The sequence below is a fragment of the Protopterus annectens genome, chromosome 8.part0 (assembly GCF_019279795.1).
Source record: "Protopterus annectens isolate FY-2018-M chromosome 8.part0, PAN1.0, whole genome shotgun sequence".
Classification (NCBI taxonomy): Eukaryota; Metazoa; Chordata; order Ceratodontiformes; family Protopteridae; genus Protopterus; species Protopterus annectens.
This window is the reverse complement of record NC_056741.1, coordinates 1,627,322,981-1,627,341,031: the sequence shown is the minus strand read 5'-3', so window position 1 is coordinate 1,627,341,031 and position 18,051 is coordinate 1,627,322,981. Positions and strand designations below refer to the sequence as shown.

Here is an 18,051-nt window from a genome sequence, read left to right as displayed (position 1 = left end):
ACACCCCCAGAAACTTCAGAAACTTCAATGCAGTTTCGTAACCACTTACAATTCCCAAAGTAAATTTATTGTCAACATATTAACAAAGAATTGAGATTTGTTTAAATCTAATCATGTAGTTTTTTTTTTTTTATTTTATTTATTTAACATTTGTTGACCGGGAGAGTCTGACTAGGTTCCACAGATCCTGTTTTCAGCGGAGGCCCGGGGAGAAATGCTCCAGACGCATGTCTTTAGACTAGTAATTAAACAATTATGTTAGTTCAATTAAAAACCAATTTTAAAGAAAACACTCTATATAAAAATGTAAGTATAATAAAGCCTAACCCGGACATTTTTTGAAAAACATTTAGTTTTTGAACAATTTAGTTATAAACCATCTATAGTTTTCAAAAGGGGTAAGAATTTGAAAAACATACTGGAGAAACATAACAGCATAGTTCCTAAAATAACAGGAACATTTAAATGTGAGAGCTGTAATTATTGTAGGTTCATTGATACTACAAATTATATCACAATGAATCGGCATACATACAAAATGAAAGCCAAATACAATTGTAATTCTAAGTTCATTGTTTATTTAGCTAAGTGTACAGGGTGTTATGCATTCTACGTAGGTAAAACAGAGAGGAGATTCCGCGAAAGGATCTATGAGCATCAATATGCAATAGCCCACTGTCAGTTAGATAATGCCTTGGCTAAACATGTACTTAGTAATGCTACTCACAAATTTAAATACTTAGTGATTGATAATTTCACTCAGGACTGCAGAGGTGGACCGAGTTCTTTTAGGTTAGAAGAATTAGAGTTACTTTGGCAGCTGAAATTAAACGCCTTCAACTACCCTGGCTTAAACAAAGCATGTTCTATTATGAGCATTTTGAAACTCAAAAACCTTCAAAGATAGTATGTTTGGGTTTCATTTTACTATTAATTTTTATTTTTAGATTGTATTTGTTTTGTATCTAGTACTAATTTGTATGAACAGAAGTTTTTTATAAGTTTATGGCATACATGTCCGGGTTAGGCTTTATCATGCTTACATTTTTATATAGAGTGTTTTCTTTAAAACTGGTTTTTAATTGAACTAACATAATTGTTTAATTACTAGTTTGGATGCTAGTTTCCCGCACTTTTTATGTATTGGTCTATTTAAGAGCTAGTTCATAGAATAACTGTACTTGTGAAGAAGTTTGTTTTCAAACAAACGAAAAGCGCTTAAAGTTCATTTTGTTGGTTTTGTGTCATTAAATTTACACACAGTCCTATTTGCCATTCAGTTTTTTTTTTGTGTTCTTGTTCTAAGTTTGTCATGCCTAATTAGTTCAAATGTTTGATCTTCACAGTTTTGAGTTAATGCATAAAATTATATAAAATTTAATGATGTAAAGATAGAGGTTTTGCTTAAGGAAGTTGACAAATTAAATACTGATATTAAAAATGATGTAATATTTAAAAGATGGGAGAGGTGTACATGAAAACTCTTCCATATGTTGAGATAAAATGTAATAACATTTTTAAGAAAAAACAGAAAAAGTTGGAAAGGGACATTAAGGAAGCATATCCTATAAAGACTAATAATTTTCAAAAGGATTTTCACATGAATTTAGACAGAGATGGAAATGAGGTTGGACAGTATAGAAACGACAGTGCATGTTTACCCCCTAAGAATAATCAAGAGAGATCCCATGATTTTCATCTACCTCATCTCCCAGAAAGACTGCCAGGAAAGAATCAATATCACAAGGACTCAGGGTACACATTTTAGCATAAGCAACTAGAGTCTTAGAAGGAAGGGTGACAAGGAAGAATTTTCAACAGTCGACAATAACAAGATAGTATGTACAAGAAAAGGTTTCAATATTTACAATTATATCAATAGGAATATAACTGATAAATATTTACTTTATTTAAAAAAGGACTGGCATTTGTCCCTTGGAGGAATTTTTATATAGTAGACACCTTGGCTGAAGTAAAATTTTTAACTGGAAAATTAAGTTTGGCAATATTTTTCGATGAAAGGCAAAGTGGGCAGAGCAACATAGTTAATCATAAGGAGGTAATTAGGAAGAGAAGCACTTTCAATCTGCAGCTGCATCCCCTACTAACTGTCTTAGATAAAGCTATTAGGACTGTTCACATAATGACGCCTGACAAGGAAGGGGGAAATGTATTCATATTCTATTGATTATATCAGCGTTATGAGTGACCTATTAAACAATACCAACACCTATTCCCATGCTTCCCTAAATGAGGATTTTATAGCTTACGAAATAATTGATTCTTATTTGGAAGAATTTTTGTGTGATCAGAGAATTACTACGGAGACTTACAGAATGTTAAAAGTGGAGAAACCTATAATTCCCATCATTTTTGGCATCCTCAGAATTAATAAAAACATTTTAAAGCTGCCCTTTTGATCAAGGATTCTTAGGACTTTTTAGGAAGGCTAAAATGAATTATGAATTAGGGAAGTGATTTTTTAATGATTGATGTAGTCTACTTATTTACCGATATTCCTATGGATGAAGGTTTGGAACACTTCCACAATAGTTTAATACAATGTACCAACTTCTCCAATGACAAAAGAAATTTACTGGTAGAATTTATGTCTATAGTTTTAGACCACAATTACATTTTCTTTGAAGGCAAATACTTTAAACAAAAACAAGGGGGTGCCATGGGAGCTTCTTGTGCCCCCTGTTACACAAATCTGGTTTTGTTATCTTGGAAGATCAGTTCTATTTTTGTTTCTGAGCATGTTGTGAACAATAGGTTATATGTCAGATTTTTGGATGACATTTTTATTCTTTTGGGGGGTCTGGAGTTTTCCATTTGTGAATGCGTCAACTACCTCAATAATTCTTCCGTTTTTTTTAAATTCACTTATAGCTATGATTTAAAAAGAATTAGTTATTTAGATTCATTGATTTAAAACATTGGTTGGTATGTGAAATTAATTACATATAGGAAGCCCATATTTAGTAATTCTATTTGGAATTCACTAGTAGTCACCCACTTAGTCACAAGAAGAGTCTAGTTAAAGGGCAATGCATTGGCATTGTCAGGATGACATCCCACTTAAGAGGACTTATCTAAGGAACTTGAAACTGTTGTCTACATGTTTTTGGCCAGGGGGTAACCCTTTCATTTAGTGAATGACATTAGGACTTATCATCAAGCTGAATGGCGAAAGAAATCTAAACCCCTATTAGGCACAGGGATGGAAAGGTAAACTGTGAGGTTGAGGGAACAATTATGAAAGGGCTCTAGTAATACAATGCACTCCTCAAACTAAGGAAATTAAAGTCATAATAAGAAGAAATTGGAACATATTGAAGACTAACTCTGCTATTTATCAGTTGTTAGGGTCAGAACCTCAGTTTATGTATAAGACAGGGAGGAACCTAAAGGAATGGCTTGAAAGAGGCCCTTCTGGTTTACCACAGCAGACCATTCAGAGAACAGGTACTACTAAATGTGGAGCTTGCCCACAATGCTGGTACATATTAGAGGAAAGTTTTTTTTAGTATTGGAGAACTATTCACATTCTAAAGTCGTGTTTGAGAAGGGAAATTTGCTCATCAAAATTTGTGGTATACCTTGCCAAATGTTTAGGGTGCACCCACATTTTAAGTAAGCAAAACAGAGCAAAATCTCTGTAAGAGAATTTATGAGAGCCATTATAAAATGAAATGTAATAAAAACAGTACCTTATATAAGCACTCAAAAAAATTATCACTATTACAAAACAACTGTTTTTGCCATACTGGAAAGGGTTAATATTACCCCAGAGGTGGGGATTCTGTGCTCTTAGAATCCAAGAAAGTAAGGTGGCAATTAAGGTTACAAGCAATGCAATTCCTGGGTATTAATGAAAATATCTCCACTTACCCTTTGTTAGAGATGAAGTCTAACAAAATATGACAGAAGAGTTAGAAGATTTTTAATTTTTTACATAACAGTTTTATCCAGTGTATTTAATGTTGTTCACATGTTTTTTTTTTACTCATTTTTTAACCTCATTCATGTTCATTGCATTTTAATATTTGGGATTATGCGCAATGTTCTATTCATTTTATTAGTTCATGGTTGGTTTGAGTGTGTTTTTAAACAAATAGTTATTAATGGCAATGAGGTGTCATTGCCGCCTACTTTTTGGCGTTTTCCAGCTTGCTAAACTTGATATCTGTATTAGGAACTGTATTTAGAACACATCTAGTGCCTGTTTACTGCATTTCCTGTGTTGCACTTATTTTAAAATCGTTTTTTTCTTAAAACTTGCATTTTACCTGTCTCTGGCCTAGCACTCAAGTGTGGGGTCATTTATTGCACTGTTCTAACTTGTTGCTACTTGTGTATCTCTGCTATCTTTAAACAAAACAAAAAAAACCCCAAAAAATCTTGCTTTTTTCCCACTTTCTGAAATTTAAAAAAAAGTTCAGTTACAGATTTGCTGTTCTGAACTGTTTGTAAGTTTCTTGGAGACCATTGCTTGCTTGGGCTAAAGGGAAGTCTCTGTGTTCATCAGTGGCAGTGGTAAACACTGAAAAGCCTGCCTGCCCCTGTGGGAGTGGTCACTTCCTAGAAACTCTAGTTTTATTGGCCATTTTGGGTCAGTTCCAAACTCCTTGATCTCCCTCTCTTAAAACCCTCTTTTGCGCGTTTTTTGCGCATAGCGTAGCATCGGGCAGCGCCGCTTAATCAGGTTTAAACTATTCCCAGCTCCACAAAGTCAGCTCTTCATTTTTTCCCTTAGAACTGTTCCAAATCTCAAAGTAAGCACTCTATTTTCCTTCTAAAACCCAGCAGTAGCTAGGATAAGTGTCTTATAAGTAAGCACTAATAAACTAAAGCACTACACCCTCTTATACTCCCTTTAAGTACTTGGCTCCCTATTGGTCCTTTTTGATCAAGTCAAAAAGTAGTTCCTTATACTATTCTGGCATGTCCAAAAGTCAGTTTCGGGTTTACTGTCCAGTCCAGCTGGTGAATATAGGAATCTTGAGGCAATGTTACAACTGCCTTATGTACACAGACCACCCTCTCGTCTTCCCAACAAGCTCAAATATATGTGAGAGATGCAACTATATAGTAAAACTGGAGGCTGAGCTCTCTCATCATAGTACTGGCACGGTCAGTCTGGAGGAGAAGGTAATCACACACACCACAAATCCAGTCTCACATAGACCTATCGCAACAGCAAACCAAACACATAAACACACAAAAACATACTCGGAGGCTCTAAATAAAAATCTGCCCAAGCAACAGAGAACTCCAAAGCAGACATCCAAGCAACTGCTACCCCACAACAATACCCATGTATCACATAGTTTACAAAGTCAGTGTGCCACACAGCCACAGCCCTTAAGGCTAAACAACACACCTAATACACTTGTAATAGGTGACTCTATTGTCAGACACACTGACATCCCTCTCACCAAGCTGAACAAGGAGAAGGTCACTGTAAGCTGCCTGTCGGGTGCCAGGATCCGCCACATAACACAAGCACTCAGGTCACTCCAAAGCAAGTACAAATATGACTCCGTCACTGTCCATGCTGGTGTGAATGACCTGAGACGTACCTCCCTGGATTACATGAAAAGAGACATAGAGGAGCTCTCTGATCATGTGGCCTAGGCCGGTATGACCCTGACCTTGAGTAGCATCTTACCCTCACCAAGAATGATACCACAGTATAAAGACAAAATGATCAATTTCAACAATTGGCTAAAGTATTGGTGTCACTCAAAGGGGATCCAGTGTCTGTCAGCCTGGGATGACATGCTTGACAAGCCACTTTGCTTCGCTATGGACGGCTTGCACCTGTCACCCCTGGGTTTTCAAATTCTGGCCAAGGCTCTTGCTACCCCCATAGTGCCTTTTTTAGGCAAGGCTCAAAAGACAAACTCACCTCCTTAGACAACACAAGGAAAAAGAAACTAAGGTTAATGCTGCTCAACGCCAGAAGTCTAAACCTCAAGATGCACGCACTCGAGGCTCTCCTCAGTATGGAGAATATCGATATCTGTGCAGTAACAGAAACCTGGTTCAAGGCTCCCGAGAGCACCCCAGCACTACCAGGCTACACCTCATACCATGCTTTTCGGTCCCAAAACTCGGACCGAACCACAAGAGGAGGGGGAGTATCCATATTCATCAAAGATACCCATACCTCCAGGCTAGTGGCACTGCACGAAGCATCTGAGACCATCCACGTGCAATTAACAGTGGGCAAAACTGCCTTCCAGTTTGTAGCCTGCTACAGACCACCCTCCCAAACTCAGGAACCCCACTCGGCTTTCCTGAAGTCACTGGAGAATATGAAGGTCTCTCCAAACACCATTATATTGGGTGACTTTAACTACCCAAACGTAGGCTGGGAGCACTACTCAAGCCCCAACACCCTAGCCCAACGGTTCCTAGAATTTATAAACTCAAATGCTATGGAACAACTGGTCACCACTCCCACAAGAGGGGAAAACATATTGGACCTGATCATCACCAACATGGGGACTCTATGTTCCATACCAGAGGTATACCCCTCATTGGTAAGATCTGACCATAAATTAATCACTATGGACATCCATATCCTGTCCCCACCCCCAGCAAAGGAAACCACGGTCAAAAACTTCTCAAAAGCAAACTTCCCGCTTCTCAAAACCGAGGTGGAATCCTTCAAAGCCCCAGGGCCAGTGGAAAATATGGCCCAAACTGCAGAATCCTTTACAAACGCATTCTATTGATACCTACAGGAATGCATAGATTGTGCTATCCCAAATAAAACCAAGACACACTCCTCCAAAGGCAGTAGACCTGTCTGGTGGACCCCAGCCATAAATAAGCTGTACAACAGAAGGAGGAAGCTACTACATGATAGAGCAAAATCCCTGAAAGGGAAGACAACTCTAATCAGTACTAGCAAAAAACTACGATCCCTCATAAAATCATCTAAGGCTAGCTTTGAAAGAAAAATTGCACAAGACGCTAAAGATAATCACAAGGCTTTCTTTAGTTATGTCAGAAACCTGGGTGGAAACCTCCCAGATATGCTCAGAATTAGTCCAAAATGATAAAAAAATACACTGAACCCACAGACATTGCCAACATCCTGGCAGACAGGTTCAGTACAAACTCCCCCCCTCCCCCCCAAATGAGCAAATGACTATCCCAACAGAGTGTAGCCTCCCTGACATCACAGATGCACAGGTGAGAGCTGCCCTCTCCAAAGCAAAAAACACAGCATCAATGGGACCAGACGGTGTCCCGGGCTGCGTCTTACATGAGCTCCAAGAAGAACTGAACCCTCACTTAAAATCACTGTTCAGTCTCAGCCTTACAACAGGATATGTACCCAAAGAATGGCGTACAGCAACAGTGGTCCCACTCCATAAAGGTGGTGCCACAACGGATCCCAGAAACTATCGTCCTATAAGCCTAACTAGCCTGGTCTGCAAAGCTATGGAGCGTATCATCATGGAACTCATAAACAAAGACATTGGGAACCTCCAAACACTGGATCCTACCCAATTCGGCTTTGTTAAGGGCAGATATTGCCTCTTGAACCTGGTCAATTTCTTTGAAACAGTCACCAAGGCCATAGACGAAGGGAAGGTAGTCCACAGAGCCTACCTTGACCTTGCAAAAGCCATTGACACAATACCCTACTTGGGCATCATAAATAAGCTCACCAGCTTAAATATCAACCCCTATGTCACAAGATGGGTTGCAAACTGGCTTAGGGATAGAACCCACATGGTCAGAATTGCAGGTGCCATGTCAGACTCTAAACCAGTTACAAGTGGCGTCCCACAAGGCTCAGTCCTGGGACCTCTCTTGTTCGGTATATATTTCTCTGAGGTACAGGCTAACACAGGAGGACTATGGCTGACAAAGTTTGCAGATGACTGCAAAATGGGGGCCATAAGCGACTCGCCGGCTGACAAAAGCATCCTCCAAAAAGGTCTCACAGAGACGGATAACTGGTGCCAGAGCCATGGCCTAAAGCTAAATGCCAAAAAGTGCATAGTCATCCCTTTTGGGAAAAACAAAGTGCCCACAAATTACCACATAGGTGGTAATCCATTAAGTACGGAAGAAGTAATTAGGGATTTGGGGACCCAAGTAGAGTGCAATCTCTCCTTTGACAATCACATTGCCAAAGTGGTTAGAAAGACATTCTATATAGCCCACCTTATCATGAAGGGGTTCACATCTAGATAAAGAGAGGTCATTGTGCCCCTCTACTCATCACTCATCAGGCCCATAATTGAATACAATGCCCCATTTGGGATGTACCTTACCCGACACCTGCTACAACTAGAAAGACCCCAAAAGTACCTCACCAAGAGGATCAAGGGACTCAAACAGATGCCCTATGCAGTTAGGCTAAAGAAACTCCAGCTCTACTCAGTTGCTTACCGCCAACTCAGAGGCAATCTATGCCTGACGTATAAAGCCATGTCCAACCAAGAATTAATGGACATGCCCCACCTCAAGAAATCCAAATCCATCAGAACTACACGCTCCAGTGACTTAAACCTCAGCACAAAAATAAATAGAACATGCTGGAGGGACAGATTCATATCCCAGAGGCTCCCCTCACTCTGGAACAAAATCCCAATCCATGTCAGACAGAGCCCCTCAATGACCCTCTTCAAGAAGAATCTTGACGTTTGGATGGGAGATCGTAAATTTACCCCTGGGATCTCTTCTGTGTCACTGCTAGACAGAGGCACGGTAAACTAACCTTAAATGGGCTATCTTCTGTGACCTACTATACAGAGGCACAGTCAACTAATCTAAGAAGGGTGGCGAAAGCCAAACACACTCTGGCTAGGCTTATAAATGCCCCAGGGCAGATAGCCTAGTATCAACCTATGAACCTAATTTGCTTTAATTAATGCTGTGACTTTTATCTAGTTAGTTAGGAACAAACAAACCAGTTTCTGATGAAGTCCAACTTGTGTGGTCAAAAGTGCTAAATCTTTGTTATAGTTGTGAATTTAATAAAGAGCTGTACTGAAAGGACTGAGTGTTGGATTTATATATGTTTGGCAGCTAATGTTAGCTATTTTGATTACTTCAGTCGCCCAAGTAACACTGTAGACGTTGTACAGTCATTGGATTTAGAAACTTTACTTTGATTGCAGGCACAAGATAATAAATTGTAACTTCATTAGCTGATAAAAGCACAATGAAAACATTGCAAAGCATAATATTATTAACAATATCTGAGGAACTGTAGGCATGATTTTTTTTCAGTTCTGTGAAAGTGTGCATGTATAAGAGAGAGAGAGAGAGAGAGTAAGGAAGAGCAGGATAACTACCTCAAATTCTTTCCTCAAGAATTCGGAACTGAAGAGGCTTTTAATCAATAGGCGTCATCTGTACAATAAGAAGTATGAAAGTAAAATTTGTAGCTTTATTAACTAACTGTAGTCCTCAGAAAGTAAAGGAGACAAATTAGGGATGGTCTGCAAAATCATGGACAATTGCGATGCTTTGCACTGCATGGTTTTTGTTTTGTCATTCATTTGGTCATAATTGCAAGTGAAGAGTACTCAATCAAGTGGCTTTTGTGTGTGTGTGTCTGTCTATGTACAGCTCTGTGCGTGCGCATGTGTGTGTTTGAGTGCATATGTGAGTTAGTCTGTCTGTCACTGCATATGTTTCTGTCTTACTTTGTGTGTGTGTGTGTGTGTGTGTGTGTGTAGACATGCACTTGTATAACATATTTTGGATGTAAAGTATTTTCTCGTACAAGAATTACATGTGCTACAGCAATTCTGAAGCATTAAGCAAAAGAACTGTTTTACATCAAAAATATAAAAAATGTGCATACTAATAAAACAAATATGAAAGAATTTAACAAATTGCCTGTGTTCAATAATGTATTCCGTGGTGGGTGTTAATGGGGAAATAATGTCCTTCCTGGGGCTTAGAGGCCCTCTGCCTGCTGTGACAGGGCATATGGCAACCCTGGGTGGACCTTATTTCCCCAGTGACAGTCACCCTGTCAAGTATTACTGCTTGCATAAAACATTCCTTACACATCATACTGAGTGTCAATAAAAATATATCTTCATAGCATAATCTAATTTTAAACATGTACATAAATTAACTAAACCAGCTACCACCTTCATAGCATAATCTAATTTTAAAAATGTAAATATCTAGCTTTAAAACAGCTACATAAAAGAGAATAACCAAATCCAAATCAGATGTGTATCTGCATGTTTGTCGGAATGAATTTAATTTAATTCATAAACTCGAGGGATGTGAAGGAATTCAAATTCTAAATTCTATAGAAGGAATTGACTGATTGGCATCACAAAAATTTTCCATGTGACTTTTCACAATAGATCAGAATTTGGGTTGCCAAGAATAATACCAACTCACACTACAGTCAAACAATACACATCAAAATAAGTAATTTTGTATTAAAAATCTTGGAGTAAGAAAATGATCAAAAACTAAAATCTATTTATTTATTATTTATTTATTGACATTTGTTAATTGGGTTAGTCCAGTTGAGCCAGGGGCCAGTTTTCAGTGGAGACCGGAAATATGTTTTAATTCATAAAAGGTTGGTTTCTAATCCCTAATCTTGTAATAAATTGCTACCAGCTAATAATAAATAACATATGCTCAGTATTATAAGGTCTGTTTTTCACTGCTTAATACTTTATAAAAGAGCATTGTAAGATTTAAATATTCTTGAAAATGTATATATTGTTATAGACCTCTGTATATAGCATACATTAGATATTGTATATCTCAAGGTGAGGTTACAGTATTTTATATAGTTTTTAAAAATAAACCACAAAAAAGTCACCTGCACCAAAGTCACTCTACCAGTAAACAAGATATAAATCCAAAAGGCACAAAAGGCAGGAGACACCACACCAAAACTTGTAGAAAACAGTGAATATTTATTAAAACAATAAAATAAAATAAAACTGCTAAGCGCTTTCAAGCTAACAAGCCCTTCATCAGATAGTGCATACCTAACAAAGCCAGACATTTAAAATACTCATTAACCAATCAGAAATCAGTATTTTACCCTCCTTTTTCTAAAGATGGGTTTTAAAGGGATAACAGTATTTATGCCTGGGGCCTATCTGCCCCAAGTCTAATTATCTACCTAGTCTCTGCACATTCCGTATCATTACTAATATCTCCTCCCCTTACATTATTGCTAAGTATTTGTAGTGCCATAAACAAAAACTTATGTCCTATATTCTCCTTGACATGAGAAAATAAGGCATTAGAGTCTTTCTGAAGTTTGATGTCTGAAACATGCTGAAATATCCTGTTTTTTGGCTCTGACACTAGGCATCTGTCTCAGTGAGACACTTCTGTAGGATGTCCACATCATTTGGGGACTCGACTATAGCTCCTAGTTTGCAGTCATCTGCGAACTTTGTTAGCCAAAGGCCTTCTGTGTTAGCCTGTACTTCAGAGAAGTAGATACCAAACAGGAGACGTCCCATGACTGAACCCTGTGGTACTCCACTTGTCACTGGTTTGAAGTCAGATTTGGAGTCTGCAACTTTTACATTGTCGGTTCTGTCAGTGAGCCAGTTGGCAACCCATCTTGTGATGTAGGGATTTATACCTAGTTTGGTGAGTTTAGCTATAATTACAGAATGGGAATGGTGTCAAAAGCCTTGGCGAGGTCAAGATAGGCTGTGTGAACCACCTTATCCTCGTCTACGGCTTTGGTGACTGCCTCAAAGAAGTCGATCAGGTTCAGAAGGCATGATCTGCTTTTCACAAACCCGAACTGGATGAGGTCCAGAGTTTGGAGTTACCAATCTCTTTGTTTATGAGTTCCATGATGATACATTCCATGGCCTTACAGACCAGGCTCATCAGGCTAATAGGGCGATAGTTCCCGGGATCAGTGGTCACTCCCCCTTTGTGGAGTGGGATAACTGTTGCTGTGTGCATTCAGTGGGCACAAAGCCTAAAGTGAGGCTATGATTGAACATGGTGCTTAAGTGGGGAGCCAGTTCATTCTGAAGTTCATGTAAAATGCTGCCTGGGATGTGGTCCAGTCCCATGGATGCTGTGTTTTTGGCTTTAAAGAGTGCAGCTTTTACCTGTGTAGTTGTGATTTTAGGGACTCTGCATTTTTCCTGTATAGATATAGGCCCTTTAGGGGATGAGAGGGGGGTAAAGTTAGCACTGAACCTATCTGCCAGGATGTTGGCAATATTAGTTGGTTCTATAATTTTCATGCTGTTGTGTTGTAACTCAGAGCAGATCTGGGTGTTGCCATTGAGATTCTTTACATAGCTATAGAATGCTTTGTGGTTGTCCCTAGAACCAGTGGCAATTTTTTTTCGTAGCTAGCTTTGGAGGATCTTATAAGGGATCTCAGCTTCTTATGGAGGCTGACCAGGGAGATCCTCCACTCATGGGATTTTACTCTCTTTTGCAACAGTTTCTTCCTTCTGTTGTAGAGTTTGCTTATGGCAGGGGACCACCAGATTGGCTTCCTTTTTTTGGAGGATAGTGTCTTGGTTCTGTTTGAGATAGTACGAACCATGCACTTGTGTAAGTGCTTATAGAGTGCATTTGTGTAGGATTCAACAGTCGTAACTGTATTATCCATCTGCATGGGTTTCATGAAGTTCGCCACTTCTGTCTTAAGAAGCATGAAGTTGGCTTTGGAGAAATTTTTTACCGAGGTTTCCTTAATGGGAGGTGGGGGTGGGATGTGGATATCTAGGATGATTAGCTTATGGTCGGATCTGAGCAACGAGGATTTGACTTCAGGTGTGGAACATCAGTCACTTATGTTGGTAATGACTAGGTCTAGGATATTGTTGCCCCTGGTGGGGTGTGGATAAGTTGATCCAGGGCACTGGAATTTATGAATTCCAGAAAGCATTGAGTGAAGGAGTTGGTACATGAGTAATTTTCCCAGTTAATGGTGGGGTAGTTGAAATCGCCCATTATTAGGGTGTTTGGTTAAACCCTAATGTTTTCCATTATATCAAGAAAAGAGGAGTGGGAATCCTGGGACATGGTGGGGGATCTGTACAAGCTACAATTTGGATTGCAGTTTTTCCCAGAGTCAGTTGCACTTGGATAACCTCGTATGCATTATGCTGCGCAACTAGCCTGGTGGTGTGGATATCCCTAATGAATATGGACACACCTCCGCCTTTGGTGTTCCGGTCCAAGTCAGGTGGCCGAAAAGTGTGGCATGAGTTATAGCCTGGTAATGCAGGGGTGCTGTCTGGAGCCTTGAAGCAGGTCTCAGTCACTGCACAGATATCAATGTTCTCCATTTTAAGGAGTGTCTCGATGGAGTGCATTTTGAGATTTAGACTTCTAGCATTGAGTAGCATTACCCTCAGTTTTTGCTTGCCTGTTCCTGTTACGGTGGTGAATTTGTCATTTGAACCTTGGCTAAAAAAGGCACTATAGGGACGGCAAGAGCCTTAGCCAGTATCCGGAATCCCAGGGGTGACAGGTGCAGGCCATTAATGGCAAATCATTGTGGTCTGTCGACCATGTCGTGTCCCAGGCAGACAGATACTGGATCCCCTTAGAATGACACCAGAAGCTTAGCCAATTGTTGAAGTCAATCATTTTGTCCTTGTACTGCAGTATCATTCTGGGTGATGGCAGGATGCTACTCAGGGCTGAGTCATACCTGCCTGGCCTACAAGATCGGAGAGCTCTTCCATGTCTCTTTTCATGTAGTCCAGGCAGGTACATCTGAGTTCATTCACACCAACATGGACAATGACAGAGTCATATTTGTACTTGTTGTGGTGTGACCTGAGTGCGTGGATTATGTGGCTGATCCTGGCACCTGACAGGCAGCTGACAGTAACCTTCTCCTTGTTTAGATTGGTGAGTGGGACATCAGTGTGCCTGACTATACAGTCACCTATGACTAGTGTGTTGGGTACGTTGTTTTGCCTTATGGGCCGTGGTTGAATGGCACACTGAGTCTGTGGGCTATGTGTCATTTGGGTTGTGTTGGGGAGTGGAGGTTGCTTGCATTTCTGCTTTGGATGTCTCTGTTGCTTGAGCAGATTATTATTGAGAGCCTCTGAGAATGTTTTTGTGTTTCTACGTGTGGATTTTGGTGGTGTAGGTTTAGTGGGACTATGTGATGAGTGTGGTGTGGTGCAAGTGTTTACCTTCTCCTCCTGACTGTCAAGTTCAGTCTTGGTTGGAGAGAACTTCACCTCCATTTTGGCTAGATAAGTGCATCTCTCACAGGTCGTAGTGTAGGATGATAGGAGGAGAGGATTGTCTGTGTACATGAGGCAATTGCTGCATTGCCCCAAGATGTCCAGATTCATCAGATAGACAGGAGAGAACACTGGGAGCTGACCCTTGGACATGCCTGAATAAAAAACTATTTTCCTCTAGACAAGTGAGGAAAGTGAGTGCAAGAGCTGTTTTTCTCTAAGCAAGCGAGGAAAGTAAGTACAAAAACTGTTTTCCTCTAGATAATGAGGAAGGTTGAGTGCTGTAGTAATTAGTAGGTTATTTAGTGCTTACAAGTTCTGAACAAGTGCTGAGCATGAATAAACAAATTCAAGTGCTAAAACTAAGAATCTGTATCTGAACTAGACTAGTTACAGGAAAGAAAGTGCAAATGCAGGCTTTTAAATCAGGAAGTTGAGAGAGAGATGTAAAAACTGCCAAACGGCCAATGACTACAATTTCTGGGCCAGAAACCACTCCTTATGTGGTAGACAGGTTACCTAGTGTTTACCACTCCCACTGATTTGTATCTGATCAGAGAATGCTGTACAAATCGCAAGGCATCCTGTAGACAGCTGCAAGGGATGCTGGAGCAACATGGTGTTACAGTGAATTCCAGAACTGGGCTTTGAGCTTGCAGACCTCTGAAGAAACAGAAATTGTCCCACCAGATGAAAGCAAAAAGATTGTGCTGGGTGAAAGAGTTTCAAAACTGCTCAGAAGACTGGAAATTCTTTGTTTTCAGTGAAGAGAGCATAATACAATGTTGGGAACTGCAAGTACAATATGTCAAATGGCAATGATAAGGGATGATTGTATCATTCAGTGTGTCAAGCACCCTACTCAAGTGATGGTGTGGAGTGTTATGAGCGCCTTTGGAATAGATCAGCTCTACACTGTTCAGGGAAACATGAAGCAGGAACAGTGCAGAACCATATTACAGCAACATCTGATCCCTCAGCTGTGTGACTGGGAAAAGAAGAAGGGATTTACTGGGACAGGGGGCATCTTCATGCACAATGGTGCCCCATGTCACAAAGGTCGACAAGAAATATTTTCTTTGAGGTCTAGATATGAATCCAATAGAGAATCTGTGGAGTATTCAGAAGTCAGAGATAAAGAAACAGACCATAACAAAGTAGGAGCAACTGACAGAAGAACTCATTTCAGCTTGTCTATGCAATGCTTCTGTGACTTAACATTGCCATGAACTTGTTTGTTCTATGCCTCAACAAATTGAATCCTTGATAACGGCCAAAGGTTCATTCACAAAATATTAGAACATTGTATTAGAACATTCTCTCATATAACATGAATTATATTGTTTGTCATTTCATATACTCGTATTGAGTTATATGATGAAACAATAAAAACAAAAATAAAAACAGATTTCTATTAATTTGGCTAACACTGTAGATGTAAACACACACACATACCACTTAAAATCAGTTTGTTGCACATAAATGCAACTTCAGAAATCTTCTTGTGAGTAAATGAATGTAAAATAAACAAATAAATAAATAAAATGCAAAGCATTGCAACTGTTACCCCTCCTTTTTCTGTTTGTGGTTTTATCCCTTCATGCTGCCTAGTGATGATTTTTTTAGTTAAACCACTGATGATTAAAGTCACTAAATAATGAAGACATTAGGAGTTACATAAATCAAAGTTTAACAAATCCATACTGATGAACCGCTTGTTGTAGTCAATGCTGTTTCTTGTCTCCATCTGTGCATTAAACAGTGAAGTGTTGCTTAGCAAGTGTAAAAAATATCGGCCATTTGTATTTCAACTGCTGATGCTTCATAGTAGCTTAATATGTTGCCATGAAGCTGCGGACTAGTTGTTCATTGGGCATTATCTATGCATTAGCAAACTGCTTGAGAATGTTCGTTCTCCAGTCAGGGTTTAATGTACAGTTTGCCCATTCTCTAATGGGGTATAGTATATATTACATCCTGCTTTTTCTATAAGCAAAATTAATTAATTACTTTCTTCAGATGCTTTTTCCTTGCATAATTTTAATTTATACCATTTCATAAAGTAATCCAATAAATATAGATGCCGCTATAAATCCAAAGGTTCACTTGTCAAGAAAAAAACAGCTAAACAATTATGGATATCAAACACGAGTAGGAACCACCACAATGAAAAACCACGATGAAAAATGATATAATGACTGCTGAATAAAATATCAACTCATTTATTGTATAAAACAAAAGAAAAAGAACAGATGAGCACTTTCGCGTACACACCAGTACGCTTCTTCAGATCTTAACATCTACATTTTACTGACCCCTTTTATACAAGAATTCAAATTCAAAATGCAATAATTAATTAGTCAATTGAACAGTTAAACAATTCATTACAGATGCAGTACTGCAATGAGCGTTTTATACCTGCCTGGTATCACTATTAGTTCAAGTGGCAAGAAACCTCAGCAAATAAATAAACTAATAAATAAGTATATAAGTAAATAAATGAGTAAATAAGTGAATAAAGACCTTTAAAATACTACCGCACTAAAGGCAAAAACTATACATTTCATAAAACGGAAGAACAAAAACAAATGCGTGTATAAATGCTTGTTTGCAGCAAACCAGTGCTCATCACTTCTAACACATATTTATCCCCTAATATGTATATGTGAAGCATGTATAAGATGGATAAAAATAAATGTAGATAGGATAGTAAATGAGCCTCTCATTTATATATATATATATATATATAATATATAGTTCCCCTTTATAATCTCAAAATACTGAAATCTCGAATTTCAGTATCTCGAGACCATAAAAGTGAATTTTTAAAATAGCGAAAGTGCATAATCACAAATTTGAATATCTCGAATTTGCAGTTATGGCTTTACGCTACTTTATGTGTGGTGTTTTGTGTGGTTGGTGTACGGTGTTGTAAGGGTTTTGGGTGGGAGTTTGAATGTATGTGAGTGTGTTTGCATGTTGTACGTGTGGGTTAGGGTAGGCAGGTGAAAGTATGAGTGTGTAAGTTTTGGATGTGTTGGTGTTTGTATGTGTGTGGTGTGTGTGTGTGTGTGTGTGTGTGTGTGTGTGTGTGTGTGTGAGGGACTGTAGAATAGGTGTGAGTTTGTTGTTTTTTTCTGTTTGTGTGATCTCTGAGTTAGTATATGTAAGTAGTGGGGGTGTGGGGGTGCAGGGGGGCTTGCCCCCCTGCTTGTATGTAGTGTAGTTGTGTTGATTTGTGTTATTGTGTTTGTGTATGTTTTGTTGTTTGATTTGTTGTAGTGTGGGTAGGATGGTGCATGTGTCGTGTGGTATACAGTGTGTTAATGTTTGCAATTTTGTATTTTGCGGTTTTGGGATTTTGAGCATTCGCCTTCATGGTCTTGAGATACTGAAATTCGAGATTTCAGTATTACAAGATTATAAAGGGGAACTAATATATATATATATATATATATATATATATATATATATATATATATATATATATATGTGTGTGTGTGTGTGTGTGTGTGTGTGTGTGTATACACATAAACATGCATAAGCATAAATAAAAAAATATATTCTCATTTTCAAAATGTTGTTCTCTGTTTTAGCAGCATTAGGATTACAAAAATAAATAAGTAATACATTAGCGAGTACATTGCCAAATATCACACAAGATTGCATTGCAGTTCATGAACTGTCTCAATCTTAAGCTGTCTTCCATTTCTAGAATACTTTGGAGATGGGGACATGAAAAAATAACCAACTAATCTAGGCGTTCTAAATGGATGACCAATTCATTCATTGTGCTGATTAATCCAAATCACAGGTTTGCATACAAAGC

The 18,051-nt window shown here is 38.8% G+C and overlaps 1 protein-coding gene across 1 annotated transcript in view; it reads right to left on the bottom strand.

The window, feature by feature from the left end:
* The window catches only part of POU2F3 (POU class 2 homeobox 3), a 479,623-nt gene that overhangs the window by 341,204 nt on the left and 120,368 nt on the right, over positions 1–18,051 (bottom strand). The window lies entirely within an intron of this gene.